We start from the raw sequence: 16,727 nt of genomic DNA on the forward strand, positions 1-16,727 counted from the left end.
TCCGAAGTATGCAAGACTTTTTTTTGCCGTACAAGCAGCAAGTCATCTTGTTTGGGGTACTGTGACTGAATTTATGAGCAAACACTTTTTCAACGGTATACGACAGTTATCAACAGAAATATTAATACAGCCACGTTGTAGCGACGGTGACCAAAACAGTATAGCAAACTATGAATCATGAAACTGACATTTCATTGGGGGAACCTGTGCCCGCAAAAGTATCCGACACTTGAAGCGCAACGATTGCGGCGAGAACCATCGGCAATGGTTGAAATCTGATCTGCGGGTCAACCGCGTCGGCTTTTGTAGTGCATGACTCGTTGAAGATTGCAGCGTAATCGCTAGTGCCTGCGCGCCTTCCAGAAAGCACTACACAATTCGCTTCACACTTACAATCAGATTACACGATGCTCGGTAACAACAGACGCCACAGATAGAATCAACGATACCCTGCGAGTAAGTTGCAAATCATGCAGGAGCATCTTGCGCTGAGCGATGGGTTTAAGTTGTTAGTTCCCGAGAAAAGGATAAGTAAGTACACGTGTCTATACTCTAGACGCTATCTCTAACCTAAAATGCAGAGCTAAGAAGTAGATAGCTTTAAGTTGTTAGTTCCCGAGAAAAGGATAAATAAGTACACATGTCTATGCTCTAGACGCTATCTTTAACCCAAAACGCAGAGATAAGAAGCCAAAAACACACGGTTGCGAAGACTTGGAGATGCCTCGAGCTAGGACCAATTAAACTGACCAAATGTCGCTGTTCAGATTACCGTCTTCTCTAAGCAAAATCGACATTGTCTAACATTCGTTTAGAGCGCAGCTCTTGGGCGCCCGTTTCTGACGCGAGCGTCGGCGTCAGCGAGCAAACGAGCACGGCGAAAGATGAAAGTGAACGCGGAGGGCAGCGAGAATGAAAAACGCGAGGACGAAAGCGGAGGAGGAGAGTGCAGCGGAACCATCAGGTGGTAAGCGGAGGAAGAGGGTATAGCGATAGGGTGAGAAGAAAAGCATAGTGCGGCGACAATGGCTACGAGATAGCGCCAGAGCAGCGCGCGTCGTCTGGGCGGCGCTATGGTGGCAGCTGCTGCGAATCGCGCCCATGCGTCACCGACGCGCTGAGTCTCGTGATCTCGAGAACGCCAGAGTCAGACAGATCGCGAGAGTCAGACACGTCACATTCCGCTCCGTCTGCAACGTGCCGGACGAGACAGATAATATGCGTCGGCCAACACACCGATATCGTTGGTGAGTTTTAACGCGACAGCGTTAAGGGCCTCGTGTCGCAATAAATTCGGCGTAGGTGTCGACGTCGAAGCCGGCGTAAGCATCGGCGCCCGTGGCGGAGAAATTCACCCCGAACCAGCTCCGACCACATAAGCCCTCCGCGTGACGCAAGGTGTTATTGAACAAAAATTGAATTTCTCATGTAAAATCCGTCAGAAAAATCGTAAAATACGACTTTACACAACCTACAGAAATGATAGCGTCGGACTGTAATTTGAATGTACGAGAAAACATAATTCTGTTACGAGGAAACTGAATCACAAACCCCTTTTCTACCATTACGATTACGACCAGAACAACAGTGGCGCGCTCGGATAGGTTACTTGGGAAAACCCCATCCAGATGGCGCTCGCCTCCTCGGCAGCGTAAAACTTTAGCGGCATGCAGAGACGAAGGTAGAGAAAAAATAAAGCTGCAGTTGCCTGGACGCCTGACAAGCATTCAAGGATCCTTGAATGCTATCGCGTTCCACTCTTAAAGGCGAAGCTTAAACGTCCTCCAGGTTTTTTTTCTTTGTTTCTTTTCTTTGTTTTTGCTTTCTGTGTATTTGCTGAATGTGCATGTCGCATATATCTTGCGTGACGCATTTGATTTCATTTGTGTAAAAAGTGCAGTCCTTATAGCATTGTTACTTCTATTTCTTTCTGTTCGAATTGTATAACTACATATGTACAACCTATTTATGCTGTATATGCATTCTGTTTCATTTTGTTCATTGTATATATACATATATATATATATATATATATATATATATATATATATATATATATATATATTTTTTAGACGACGCACGGGACGAAGGCGGAGCTCTTCTATTGTCACACAGCGCGAGACAGCCCACGAACACCAACCCGACAAAATGATGATGATTATGAGGATGGGTATATACACATGAAGACGATTATGAACTGCACAGTTAGCGCTCACACTAACTTCCCCCCCTCACGAAAGCGGCCGGTAAGGCAGCGAGTCAGAAACGGTCGGAACGCCGAAGATACGGCTTCAGGCGAGAGACTTTAACAATTTCAGTGCTGCGGCAACGGCGGTCAGTAACCGAGGTGACAGTTAGCGCTCACAATAGATATGCAGTATGTTGGTTACTCATCTTCTTATCGGAACTACTATGAAGCTACTGAATATTTAACAATTCATCCTATGCTCTGCAACTGCCTGTTAAACGTGGCCGCGAACCTTGTCAAGCCATAAAAAGAATTTTTCTTCACGGCCATTCAAAATTCTGGTGCTGAAATAAAGTGAATTAAATTGAACTGAACGTTCTGAGAATGACAAGCCTATAATATATTGTCGCGTGGGGTTCTTCAGGCGACTGGGCCGGTATTTTGTAGCGATGCCTTTAAAGTAATAATGCCTTTTCGCGCTTATCGCGCTTTGTCAGTGGTCAGAGCGACGGTCCACTCATGATATCAACGTTGATAACGCGAGCGGACCGTCGCTCTGACCACTGACAAAGCGCGATAAGCGCGAAAAGGCATTATTACTTTAAAGGCATTGCTACAAAATATCGGCCCTGGTCAGTGTGAGAGATATCAATTTTTACACAGTTGCAACAGGAAGTCCAAAAATCGAACATATTTCGCAAATAGATTGCTCATACAGAAGCTGTTGGCCTTCCTACGTACGAGCCTTTAGAAAAAGCAAAAAAAAATTAATTACCTCACGCACAACATTTTAATTCTATCAGTCTTCACTTGTATTTACACGCTTGGCAGATTTGGCACTGGTTTCATCTGAGATGATCTCGCATTCATTGAGCAGAAAACCAGCGCTATTTTCCGGCAAGTGAATGGGAGAAACAATTCATGAAACGCGAGGATTATCTGGAGCAATGAAAATTTGCGAATTTGAAGACTTAATGTGCGCTCAGTTGATAAAGGAGATTGGCTAAATTGATATCTTTTGCAGATGCGTTTGTTATTGCTTCTCTTTTTTTAAATGCCCTTAGGCCTGTAGGACGCTACAGAAGGGCGTGGGTCACAAACCACTGAGTAGTTCACATTTATTTATTTATTTTATTCCTTTATTTATTTACTAAATATCTATTCATTATGAAACGCACTTCTATCACTATGATACATCAGGAAACAGCATACTCTTCGATCGCATTATTAAGTTCGGTCGAGTATGTAATACAGACGATAAAGCGGCACATGAAGTTCCAGGCATTGCCCGATTCCGGGATAAAACTCGGAAATTGCTTGTTTGTATGGCAGCGAGGAACGAACACTTCATGAGGATGGTCGATAGGAGATGATAAGGTGAAAGTTCGGAGAGTAACATTTAATTGTTACTTTTATACGTGGCGAAAACGATGGGAACCTTAGCGCTGCTTGTATAGGTGATACGCTGGTAATACAGCAGACGTATTTGATAATATGAAACGTGTGCTGCGTTCTTCTCAGCTTTGCATATTGTAGTTGACGATTAACAACTGCACTTGAATGAAGTAGTTCAAGAAAAGAAGGGCCCACTGAAAACGTACGGTGTAGGTACCCATGCGGGACGCTGATTATACGTGCAATATTCTGCATGATTTGTCAACAAAATGTTCCAAATGCCGTTCTAATTATTATGTATCATTAGCGTAAACGTTTTACACAATCTATTCAGGTTACATGTAAATTCCGTATAATTTCTGCAAGCACTGTACGAAAAATGTGAAATCATTGGAGTGCATACAGGATGTTTCCGTCGGGAACGAGATAATAAAATGCAATTGGCTTTCGTACGACTGCGCAGTTGGCTACCTACACGTCGCCCAACCAAATGCGTCTGCGCATGCAGCGGGCTTTCGACGACGCAATGGGAGACACTGCCGTGGCCCTGTTCGATTCCCAACTGGATGACATCAGCGGGGAATGTGAGGCCGTAGAAGGACTGCCCAGCCCTTCACCCCTGGTGGTTGCCATGGCAACGACAGGCCCTCAAGTTAAGGGAATCCCGTAGGCGGACCCTCAAATCGTTTGGCTGAGTTGGTTTTCGAGCCAGCGATTTTCCTGTGAACTGACCTGCGGTGTTCTGTTTTGCTCAAGTGTGCTTCAAAGAAATGCGAACACTGCGATCGGAACTCGGAGTTAGGGTCCACCGATACTTCTTATTTATATGTGATTTTTCAGTTTTATAAGTTATTCTATGTAAATGACAACTCTATCCTTGGAATTTGTGAAGTCTGCTACATAGAGAAGGTGTGATGAAAGTGTTTTATTACGAATAATAAATCTGTGGAATTGCTATCTCAATATATGTCAACAAATGTGAAGAATGTGTAAGTCATTGTATTATAATCCCTGTGCCTCTATTTCTTTCAGGCAGAGTGTTGTACAAGCATGTGCTTGTTGCTACTGCATTAATATAAAGTCTTCTCTTTCGAGATATCGAAAGAAGATGTCGAAAGGTGCGAAAGAAGCCCGCGAATACACGCAATATTGCCACGTAACTGGCCGCTCGAGACACTTTACGTGTATTCGCGGGCTGCTTTCACGCTCGGTAGTAGCAGTAAACACTTTATTTAGGTCCTGAGAAGCTGGGCAGGGGGGCCTGCTAGCCGTTGGCTAGTCCCATGTCGGAACAGAGAGGCCGTGCCTCTCCGCTCGTTCACGGCCCCTCTGGACAGCCAGGAGTTGGACGTCTTGTCTGGGATCTGTGGTGGCCTTCGTCCAGTCTTCTTCTTGGTTAAAATCCGGTAACACAGGGCACTGCCAGAGCATGTGATTTAATGAGCAAAATTCAGTGCCACAATCTGGGCAGAATGGATCGATGTCGGGGTGAAGTTTGTTCAGGAAGCCCCTAGAGGGGTAGGACCCCGTCTGGAGCATGCGGAGCGTGCTAGATTGTGATCTGTTGAGCTTATTATGGGGGGAGGGAAAACTCTGCCTATCCCCTCTAATGTGATGTGATTTCTTGAAAAGTAAGTAGAGGATCACTGTTGAAGAGCTCTCCCGAACTCACTTGAGACACCATCCCGTCACGGCATATGAAACCTCGCGCACGGTCGTGGGCTATCTCATTGGGGTTCAGGTGACCCGGTAATACGTCTGATCCCATGTGTGCACGCTTGGTAAAACACTTTTATGTAGCACGTATTGAGCAACAGAAACCCGTACCGAGAGTTTTTCATGTTGCTCTAAAATTTTCTCATTGACACATTGATAATTAGGGCAGTACCTCTCGAGTTAGATAATTAATTACAATTACTTAATTAAATCTCAGTACCAAAAAAATTACTGGCGGCTACTCCACTGTACTGGAAACACTACGCACTAGGTTTGCTTCGCGTAACGCCGTTGCTCTTTTTTTAAATTGTGTTGTGCGATAGCTGGGACACCCTGTATACAGCCCATTAACACTATTCACAATGCCAAACGTACCGTAATAAATAGCGTCATTTTGCTGCCTTGCAGTAGCGTTCACATTTTGTTACACAACGTACTACTCGTCAAGCTAGGACGCTCTTGAATTGCTGCTTCTATACGGTATTGACTACCGCACTGCATCGTGTCAAGGTTTCATGCCAATAAGTCGGTGAATTACCAACTTAGTTGTTACCGCAACGTAAATATGACGGCAGATAAATCCGAGCAACTTCTAGCCACCTCAACGATCCACGATTTCATTTATGGCCGGTTTCGCTTGTATGTTAGTGCGTATGTTTGTCATTGTATCCATATATTACCAGTCGGTTCTTGGCCTATCTTCCGCAGTGGGTTGACGGCATTGTTCAAGGAATCATCTTCGTCATCTTCATAATCATCATCATAATCGGCATCCGCCTGAATCTCGGGCAAACTACAATGGGGTGTGTGAGCCAGGACACGAAAGATAATAACAACATCTGAGCGATGACTCTCTCGTCAGCACTTCGTGACTTCCCTAAGAACCTATATGCAAGAGAGCGTATGCTCGGCCTTGTTGGTACCGCATTGATAAGACTGCGAACACGACAAAAAACATTGTGGACGCAGAGACGGGGTGGACACCACAGCGTTCTACATCCAGCTCTTTTATTTTGAAAATGTTCTGCATTTATAAGCATACAGACCGTATGTCAAAATATTATATTTTTTATATTGCGCCTTTTCCAACTGATTTTCGAACAAAACTGTTGGAAGTAGAGCACTGTGCTTCCGAGTTTTGTTTATCGCACTTTTTCTTTTACTTCATCTGCATGCCATACTTAATGTTTGTGTGAGATAAAAAGACTTCAATGTAATTTTTTTGTTGCTCTTCTCTAGCAATAGTGTAACAAAACGTTTTTCCCTTACCGTATTTCTTAATATTCACAAATAAATAGCCTTAGTATTCGGGTTCCTACCTCATGTGTGTTTATCGGTCCATTTAATACTACCATGTCTATATTATTTTTAAAAAAATAAGTTTTATCTTTCTCCCCCACTACCGTACATTCTCTGCTTATTCCTTTGTAGTGGGTTCTGCCATTTCACCTCGAAACAACCAATCAACCCTAGCGACGTATCAAAGGCCTCGGCGTCCTACAACCGTTTTGTTCAACTGCGAGTCGGCCTAGTTGGAACAGTTTTGTTTGTCACCGTCGCGACATCGGCAGTACGCAGCATTTTTTCATCCAGTATCGTTCGTGTGTGGGCAAGCCGTTACAGATCACCGTTTATCTTACCAATAAGGTAATCCTACAGCCTCGATCACTATTTATCGGTAATGGGTAGAAATTTTAGGCTTCTTCAGTTTCTACAAAACGCTGCCGTACAGTGCATACGATTTGTCCGCCCTGTTTTTTGCATGTATGTTTTGAAAAGACCACTGGCTCTTCTCAGTCACCGAAGTGTATGTGCTTTACGGCGCTGAAATAGTTTTCTTACATTGTATATATATATATATATATATATATATATATATATATATTTCTGCGCGAATGTCCTTGGCAATTTGTATCGTTCTTTTTGGGCAGCGCGGCTTCGTAGTCACTTTTCTGTTGACACACGAGAATGGGCTCATGATATCGGGTAGCGAAAAACCTTGAACGTTGTCATTATTTCCAGAAAGACGGGTCCATCGTGCGAGTTTCTAGGCACGCACATACAGGGCGTACACACATAGCGGGTCGAGTCCAGTTGTCGGGCTGAGAGTTGCCTGTCGCACTCATGTAAACGCTGTCAGTTGTGCTGAGCGAGCGTCAACTCGGCTCTACCTGGTAGGTTTAGCCAACCTGACCCATATGAGGCGCGCATGTAAACGTCGGCGGGTCGGGTCAGTAGTTTGTAACCAGCGGCCATTAACCAGACACGTTGTCTTATCTCCGGCCAAGACGCAGTCTGTCTCAACCATATCGACCCGTCGCGTACGAGTTCATGTCAGGAGTTTCGAGTCGGGCTCGACTTCTTATTCGTCCGCTCCTGTCGTGTGCCTGTAAACTGTGATCATAGATTTTCGCGACAAGTTGTGCAATTTGCTTGGTCTCCGTGAGCGCTTCAAGACCCGTATTTTGTTACGTTCGTTTTGATTTCCTTTTTTTCGGTTCTCGTCACGCGACGCACGGAGTGGCCAATCCCAGCGATCATGACTCAAGTCTGGGCCAATGGCGACGGGTGAAGAACACACATAGTAAAACATAACATTGAAAATTACGGCCCCTGGCAGATTTAGCGATAAAATCGGGCAGACGCAGGCGCTGTCATTTGACTCGGCGACCGCCGACCATACGTGTTGCCATAGCCTCCGTCGGGCAGTTTATTTGCTTAGAAGAAATAGGTTCACCAAACTCTGTGCTGTTTCTTCTGACTCTATTTTCTCGCATTATCGCTTTACAGATGCTTTTTAATAATAGCATATTAGCATCGGCCAACTGACTCTTTTTCTCCCAACGCGCGTGCTTTGAAGGTAAGGTTCGGAATTCGGTGAACAGGTATATATACTGACACACTTCGCTATAAAAGGATTAGTGCCGCTGGCACCAATTTGTTTCTATAAGTGCGCTTTTGTGGAGGCGGCTCGCGTTCTTTCTATAGCGCTATCACGTATTCACATCTATGTGTTATAGATTTGACGTCGATTATAGCGTTTACCTATGAGCGCTATTTCTATGTGTGGTTGTTCCCACCATGTCGTACTACTGCATGCAGCTTGCTAGAAAACATGCACCATGCGGTGCTTGAGGCAGCGCTGAGAGGGGGAGAAAGACGAAACAAATTTATTAGGGCCAAAAGAACTATAGGGGCACCAGTCTGGGCCTCTTTTGTCGGCTCAAGACAGGGATCGGCGTTGTAAAGATAGCATCTACACCAAGAAGATCAATCGCGGGAAGCACTTACATAAATGGAGTTTTGTGAATACACACCCATTTATCATGGCTGTGAGTGTCGGAATTTATATCGATTTGTGCGTTATAGCTGTATAGTTGACCTGGTTCAGCCGACAATAGCATTGTACAGAGACGTGAGAAAGTAAAGAATAGCACTAATAACTAACAAGTTAATTTTACTGAAGAAATGCAAGAAACGATATAGCGATGCAGAAAATATCAAAACTACAAAAAATTGCAGTAATCGCTACAGAATTTCCTGCGTCTCTTCAATAAAATTCAGTTGTTAGTCAGCAGTGTTATCGTTTACTTTCTGTCGTCCCTGTGTAACTTTATAGTAGCCAGATCAGTCAATATGCACTAGAGAATGCAGCAAAACAAAGTCTTAGAATTGGTCCTCCCATATCCAATCATGGACACTAGAGAAATCTGGTTTGAAAGTTGAATTGACAGGATAGAAATTGTTTACTGACAAAACGCCGACTTCCAGTTTAATATGAAGATTTCGGTACTCTGTTAACCTGATTGCCGGTAGAATAAGCCACAAAAAGTTATTCGTTATTACTGCGTTCATTTCTATATTCCGTAAAATTACAGTGTCGTGACAACTCACTTGTAATGCCCAATATGACAATACAATTGTGCTCCAAGGACACACATTTGCTACTTTTGCTAAGTCTCACGTTGCACACTTACATTGTTGAAGTCTCTGCAATGTTTCGTGGGCATATAAATGTATTGCTCTGGAGATGCGACGCATTTTTATTTTGTAAAATGAAAGCGTCAGGTCTTTTCTAATAGGCGTACCCTCTGCAACACTTGTTACTAAAGAAAATGTATATTTTCGCTACTACCTTTCCTACACGCTACAATAACTATATTTCCACGGCATCAAGCACTACATTTACTGTTACTGGGGTGAATTTTTCTAATGTATTGCGCCATTGCTTTTGAGGTAACTAGAACATCAGTACGACGAATTTTCACTTCGCTACATTTTCTCGGTTTTGTGTTCTTTTTTTATGAGTTCTCCATTTTTATTCTTTCTTTTTTCCCAGGAAAGTTCGTTCTCCTCTAAGTATTATGTACATCAGGTAAGCCGGATGTCTACTTGGTTGTATACATTGCACTTCTCGTGTTTTGCGTAGTGCACGTAATTCTACCTTACAAACCATTTTCCTCATTAATAACTTTTACCACGTAGAGTCCATTATAACGATCTGGCGAGGAAGACGCGCAAGATACATGAACTCGAATAAGCAGCTTAAAGAAAACGCACGCAGGTGCTTCTATTTTTTTGCCTTCGCAGATTTCTTAGCGTAATCGAAATAACACGGTCATTTTAGCACTTCGGTTTCTATGATAGGAATTTAGCCTGGACACATGTGTATAAAATACATTATCAATGAAAATATGGCGCCACACCTAGCAAAAGCCTTTCACGAAGCTAATAGCCTTTTTTGGAGTTGTACATTTTATGATAAAATATTTTTTAAAGAAAATAGGTGGTTATTTCGTTTGGGCAGCATGGTAGCATTGAATCAGACGCTCATGAATGATTAAAATGTTCAACTTCTGGAACAATCCAATTTCTACATACAAATTTTCTAGAAACTGAGACGATACCGCTCAAGTTGAACAATTAAAATGTCGAACTTCTGGAGCAGTCAGACTTCTCCATCAGAAATTGCCACTGAGACTGCTCAACTAGTAACACAAAGAGCACGTTTGTTGTCACTACTGACTGCCTAATCAATTTCATTTCAATCGCAGAAGCCCCTATCGGCCGCCATCGTTGATCTCGCTTAGGTAAGTCTCGAGTAATCTTATTTCCGCCATGAAATGACAATCACTATGCTTATAAAGGCCCTACTTCGTGGAACTGGCAGTCGGGAACTGACTAGAACACTGGAACTGGTGGTCATGTTTTCCATCGATAATTTTAGGGGACAGGTTGAGTTTGGCGTGGAGTGGTGTCGTGTGGAACGCCTCATTCGCATGCTCGTTGTTCTGCATGCTGACTTTGCCAATTAGTGACTACTAATAGTGATATAACGGAAAGTTATCAACCCAGAACACGGCCCCTGGTGCCTATATACAACCTTACAATCGAAACACCTTTAACGGCTTGCAGCGGGTCACTATTTTCAGGTGACTTGTTTCTGCGGCCGCTTTGATGAATCAGTCAACAAGCTAACCTTGTTTGCCGGAGTCTATGCATAGGCCAGTCGTCAATTTGTTTACTGTGTGAATTCCAGCGTGTATTTGGTGGATCATTTGCTGGTGTTACTTCGTACATCCCCATGAGCGACAACTTGCAAAACACGCGCTTGACAACAAATATACTACCCGCCGCGGTGGCTCAGTCAACTAAAGCGTTGTGCTGTTGAACACGAGATCGTGGGATCGAATCCCGGCCGCGGCGGCCGCATTTCGATGGCGGCGCAATGCAAAAACACCCGTGTGCTTGCGTTGTAGTGCACGTTAAAGAACCCCAGGTGGTCAAAACTATTCCGAAGCCCTCCACTACGGCGTGCCTCATAATCAGAGCTGGTTTTGGCACGTAAAACCCCAGAAAGAAGAAACAACAAATATTTTTGTATAGGCAGTCAACTTCCCACGCGGCGTAACCGCAAAACAGCCTTCAGGTCTTCTGCAGTCGTTAAATGTTACAATTTGTGTGGCATAAACAACAGTCACATTACGTGGCATGTTGGCATGTGAGTACATTTATTACGGTGCAGGGCCGTTATATATATATATTTATAGCCCCACTGAACACACGAGACTGCTATACTACTCCGATATCAAAAGAAATCGCAAATAAAAGCATCTATTCTGCAATTCTGGGCACTTAGGAACAACTAGAGTATTATCAAAAGTTTTGGTTGGGTCACGCAAACTTCGAAACAAATTGTAGGTACAGATAGTAACATCAGCAGATACCAGCAGATTATCGCTTTGTGATCCTTCCCGTTTAGTTATTGGACAGAGGATGTTTAGTTGTGGACACTATGGACGATTCACTATGTTATTCATGATTGTTCAATGAGGACCGTAGATTTTGCTCTATGACGCTGAGTTGAGAGAAGTGTAGACGTGCTCTGGTAAAAATAGTTTGCCTATACTTGGTCGCGGTGGCGTGCGGATAAGGGCTTCTTTCTATCAGTTCCCTGCAAGAAATATTACATTTACCACTAGCGCCATTGCCCACAGGAAGTAGCTGCATGACAGTTTAGACTGCGTGGGAATTTTTTATGACAAATAGATTCACTTAAACCTTGTCATTGAGATTAAGATTACTTTGTGACAGCACTTTGATCGTAGTGAAACTGCAACAACCTGCAGTGATTATGCACGTGCGAATATATTTATCTTGCCTTCGTGCGTTTACAAAACTCATGGCTAAGCTAGATATTTGCGCCAATTTAGGCACTATTTATTTTACATATGCAAGCACTTCGATTATTAAAACCTCCCTTAACTTCGCCACGTTAGTCAGCAGGCGCATGATATACCGGCTCACTTTCTTCCATAAACTCTGTCACCATTGTAACTACACATTAACCATATTTAACCTCTGCCGCGAATTTTGCAGGTGTCGTCCGGAATCTGTACGTTCCGTGGTGCCTTATATCTGCAAAATAAATGCATAATTGGTCAAAATAACACATGCAATTGTTATAATAGCGCAATTGTACATGATTGGTATCGTTAGAAAAAAAGAACTGGTCATAACAAAGAAATAATATAAAGGGATATTTATAATATTCTAATTGTTGATGATTGGTAGCGTGAGAAATGAAAAAAAAGCGTAGTTTCGCCCGAAAAGAGAAGCATCGATTGCGAAGGCAAACTAGACAGCTATACAAAGTAAGGATAAAGTTCTATCGGCCGTATAAACTTGTAAACGTAGGCACACTAACTAAGTTATCCAGCCTTGTGTCACGCAAGCACAAGCAAACATGAGCGCATCTCACTTTATGACCGCGGAATCTCACTGTCAAAACGCTGGATCGCGTCAGCGCGGCCGCAGTAGCGAGCAAATTAAGCTTTCAGCCGGCGCTCGCATCAACGCGATCTTAGCAGCGAATACACAGGGAGGGGGGACGGTGCCCCCGCTACAGGTGGCTTTTAAGATACAGCCACACGGGCGGGCGCTCACGGCGCAACGACAACGTTAAGGTCGTAACAAAGAAGGAAAACAAAAAAACAAAACAAAAAAGGCTGTCGTGTGGCCAAATAAAACGGTTGTGACGGCGTTTTCGGTGAGTGGATACGTTATGCAAAATAAATTCAAAACTGATCAAGTTAACACATGCTATCGTTATAATAGCCTAATAGTACATTATTTGTAGTGATGGGTAGGCATGAATAAGCTAACTATATAAACAAGTAAGTAAAAACGAAGTAGCAGGCGAGCCAAAGAACGGTTGCGCATTAATAGACAATTCTCAAAATTTGCGTAACATTTTTTAAGAAGATTATGCACTAACTTCTCCCGGAAAAAAAGTAATTAACGGTGTTGACAGGCTTGTTTTCTAGATAGCGTCACTCAGATTTAGTTAACCACTGAATTGACTGTAAATCGGGGAGCGCTTCTATATACAGAGGGCACGAGTCCCTGGTCGCGTAGAAAAGCGTGATTAAAAAGAAACGTATGGTTTCATCGAGCAGAATATGTTCTGCGGTGACTCGAAAAAAAAATAGTGAGCGGTGGTGAAATTCTTGTATTCGAGATGGTACCACATCGCTTTTGTACACAGCAAAATGGGGAGCATGTGGGCGGAGCGCACCTCCAGACGTGCGACATTTCTGGGCCCAGGAACTCTTGATTTTGACGAAAATGGGTGGAACCGTGCTTCAAGACCTTGGAAACAAAAATGAGCTACTGAAGTGAAAAGAAGCAGAACACACTGTCAAATAACTAAGTATTTGCGGCATACAAAATATTTGTTCAAAAAGCATTTTTTTGTTCAAAATAAAATTTAAAAAAACTTCCCAAGCATCGTCGCTCTTGAGTGAATGATTCCCCAATTAAAGGGTTAATCACGTAGTGACCTCCTAAGATTCTCCGTTTTTGAATTTGGTGATTGACTGACTGGCGCAACATTCAGTGCAGAAATACATGCGTTTCTTACAAATGAAAAGTCACTGGAGACCTAAATAATGTCGAAATAGTTAGGTGACTGACAAATATGTACAAAAAATTGGTGGTGAAATTCAAGCTGTTGGGGTACTTTCACGATGATGTGCCTGATACCGTACATTACTGCACACGATGTGCGCATTACTCAATTTATTGCTATGTAATCTCATTTCATCATTTTATTTTGTGGCCTTCTAACGAGTATGTGATTCGTTAATTTCCACAAGGATTGTCATTATTAGTGAATGTTTAATTGCTTCAATTCCTTTGTTTTGATGATGTGTGCCTCCACCCTCCCCAGCCTTTTTGTAATGCTCACGAGGGCCTTCAGGGTAAAAATGATACAATTGCAAGAAAGCGTTATAAATAAAGTGCTAAGAACGTTAGAAGCCACTAGCTAAAATATATTACAAATTCATATAGTACACGTCATAATCATGGTTAGCCAACAATCACAGTTCCAAATTCCTAATTATGGTAGGGAAGTCTATCACTATTTTGTTCTGATTTGCGACGTGATACAAGATGGACCTTGAATGGGTTCCAGGGTATATCCGCTTGAGACACCTAGTACATTATATCGCAAATTCTATGATACCTTTCCTGTAATCGACTGTCCAACAAATACCTAAAATATTTATTCCAGATACAAATTCTTATGCATTCAGAACTTTATGAAAGTGGTTTAATCTAATTCTTGCCGTGAGCTTTCAAGAAAACCGACGCTTATTTGCTCTAGACCACTCTGTCATCACAGGCAACCTAATGCAGCCATGAAGTGCATTTTGAATACTATGATCTGACATCAAAATCCAGACTTTATCATCAAAATTGAAACATACTACACATTAATACATACTCAGCTCTGTATATAAGCAAAGAAATACTGTTTTTATGTTAACAAACACGAGCAGACGGCTACTTTGTCGAGGTGCATGCAGATGCTGCTTTTGGCATCCTACTGTGGATTTAAGCAAATAAGTTTGCTTTTGATGTTTGTAACATTCCAGTCATTATAAGAGCAAACGTTAAAGGTGATTACATACATGAGCCCTTTTCGCTGCTTGAGCAGAGAAGGAAAGTAATTTCATTAGGCATTCATGTCCGGAACCTCCTTCAGTAGCCACTTACAGGGGTCCGGCATGAAATCAATATTTCTCTCTCTCTCTGTCCTCTTATGTAAGTACACTCGTGTAACTTCGCTAGCCAGACAAAGCATGCCGGCTAGCCTGACTATCCTTCCCATACTTTCTGGTGGTACCATGCACCCTGTCAGACACTCCTCCGGGTTTAGATGGTCAGTTTGTTCTAAGTGTTGAAACGACATTTCTGTGCCGCCTGCTAGCTTCCTTCAATTCATTAAAAAAGGGGGCTTCTCTGGCTACCCATTATAAATCATCATGATATGACGAAGACTGCCGTTTCCACCTGACAAACTCCTTTACCTCACTCTCAACAGCTCAATCGACCCCCAAGAATACCGAGGCGTGCGGCGTAAGATTCGCGCGACGACTCGGTCGCAATGGTACTCTGTGCTTGCTTCCTTCGTACTCATCGCTTGCTTCCTCATGGTCATCATTTTGGTTTTTTACTGGAGTGGAAGAATGGTGAGTGTCACGAAACATTTCCAGTGATTTTAACATTCCAAGGTACCTTGTGTCTAATGAAGTATGTTGGCTTTGTTCATTTAGGAAATAAACTCGCAAGCGATTTCGTAATAGATTTCTCGCCGTTGTGAAGTCAGATGTACGAAGAACTGTATAGAAGTGCCTTCATCACATTCTTGTAGTTAGCGTTTAAACATATTTGCCCTAGTTGAACCTAGAACGTTCTCTTTTCACAGACGGCGAAAGTAACGACAAAGTAAATTTTGAGTATTTCGAGGAACATGAAAGTCGGAGATGTAGTAACAGCATGCCAACGTACCACACGATGTTGCGACTGCAACTGAATGTTTCAGCAAATAAAAGTGGTTTTTATTACAACAGGAGGTTACATTGTCTGCGTACGCGGAGATGCTGTTTTCAGAATAAGTGTAGTATTAAACAAAAACGTTTTTTTCACGTGCGTATCATACCAGAAAAGTAATGTAAACCTCCTTGAAAAGAGATTGCGTCTCTGAGCAGCGCTCGGGTGTTTTTTAGGAGGCAATGAAGAAGAAAAGTAGACAGGAGAAGAAACACGACTCTTCAACCAAGTTTGTTTAAAAAAAATACATGTTCTGCCATGACACAAAAAATGTAGACCTTCGGAGCATATGCCTATTTATTACAAATTTGCTACTGACGCCCTAAAAAGTAAGCAAGTGTTATACGTTTATAAAATGCGAAGGCGAAAGCCTGCCAGCTGTGGAAGTAAACGACGATGAACGCGCGAGCAGTGGCACGAGCGCGTTCGTCGTGTCACCACGTGACGTGTGCAATCAAGCCCACACTAGGCACACCTTTAGTAAGCCAGAGCCGTGGAGCAGCCGTGGCTTCAGGGAAGCTGCTCGTCTTGCACCGCGGAGGCTTGGGTTCGATTCCCACCCGGGCCGAAAAGTACCAAATTCTCTTTTCAAAGCCACTAATTTACTTTATTTACAGAAACCTCCCTGAGAAATGCCACGCCAATCCGAGCATTTTTAGACGTGTTTTTAATCCTTGTGGCGTCAGGCCGTTTTATTGCGATAGCAATTATATGGACACTCCAAAGCGGATTTCTGCCGTCGGCGTCACCGTCGCCGTCGCCGTGAGGTTCCAGTATGACGTCAAAGGCGATGAAATGGTCGCCGCGCGCCGTATGCTGTATATGCGAGTGAAAGGGGCGAGGGACGTGCGCTTTTACGGGGAGCGAACTCACGGCGGAGAGCAAACGCGCGTTCTGCTCCATGAAGGGCTGCAGAATTCATGGCAAGGGCACCGCCAACATATATAAATTTAGGTTTTTTTCGCTATAATAATACTGACGTTTGAAACGTTGCCTCTGGGCTGACGTATCGCTCTTGTGCTCAATGTAG

The sequence above is a fragment of the Dermacentor silvarum genome, chromosome 5 (assembly GCF_013339745.2).
Source record: "Dermacentor silvarum isolate Dsil-2018 chromosome 5, BIME_Dsil_1.4, whole genome shotgun sequence".
NCBI lineage: Eukaryota > Metazoa > Arthropoda > Arachnida > Ixodida > Ixodidae > Dermacentor > Dermacentor silvarum.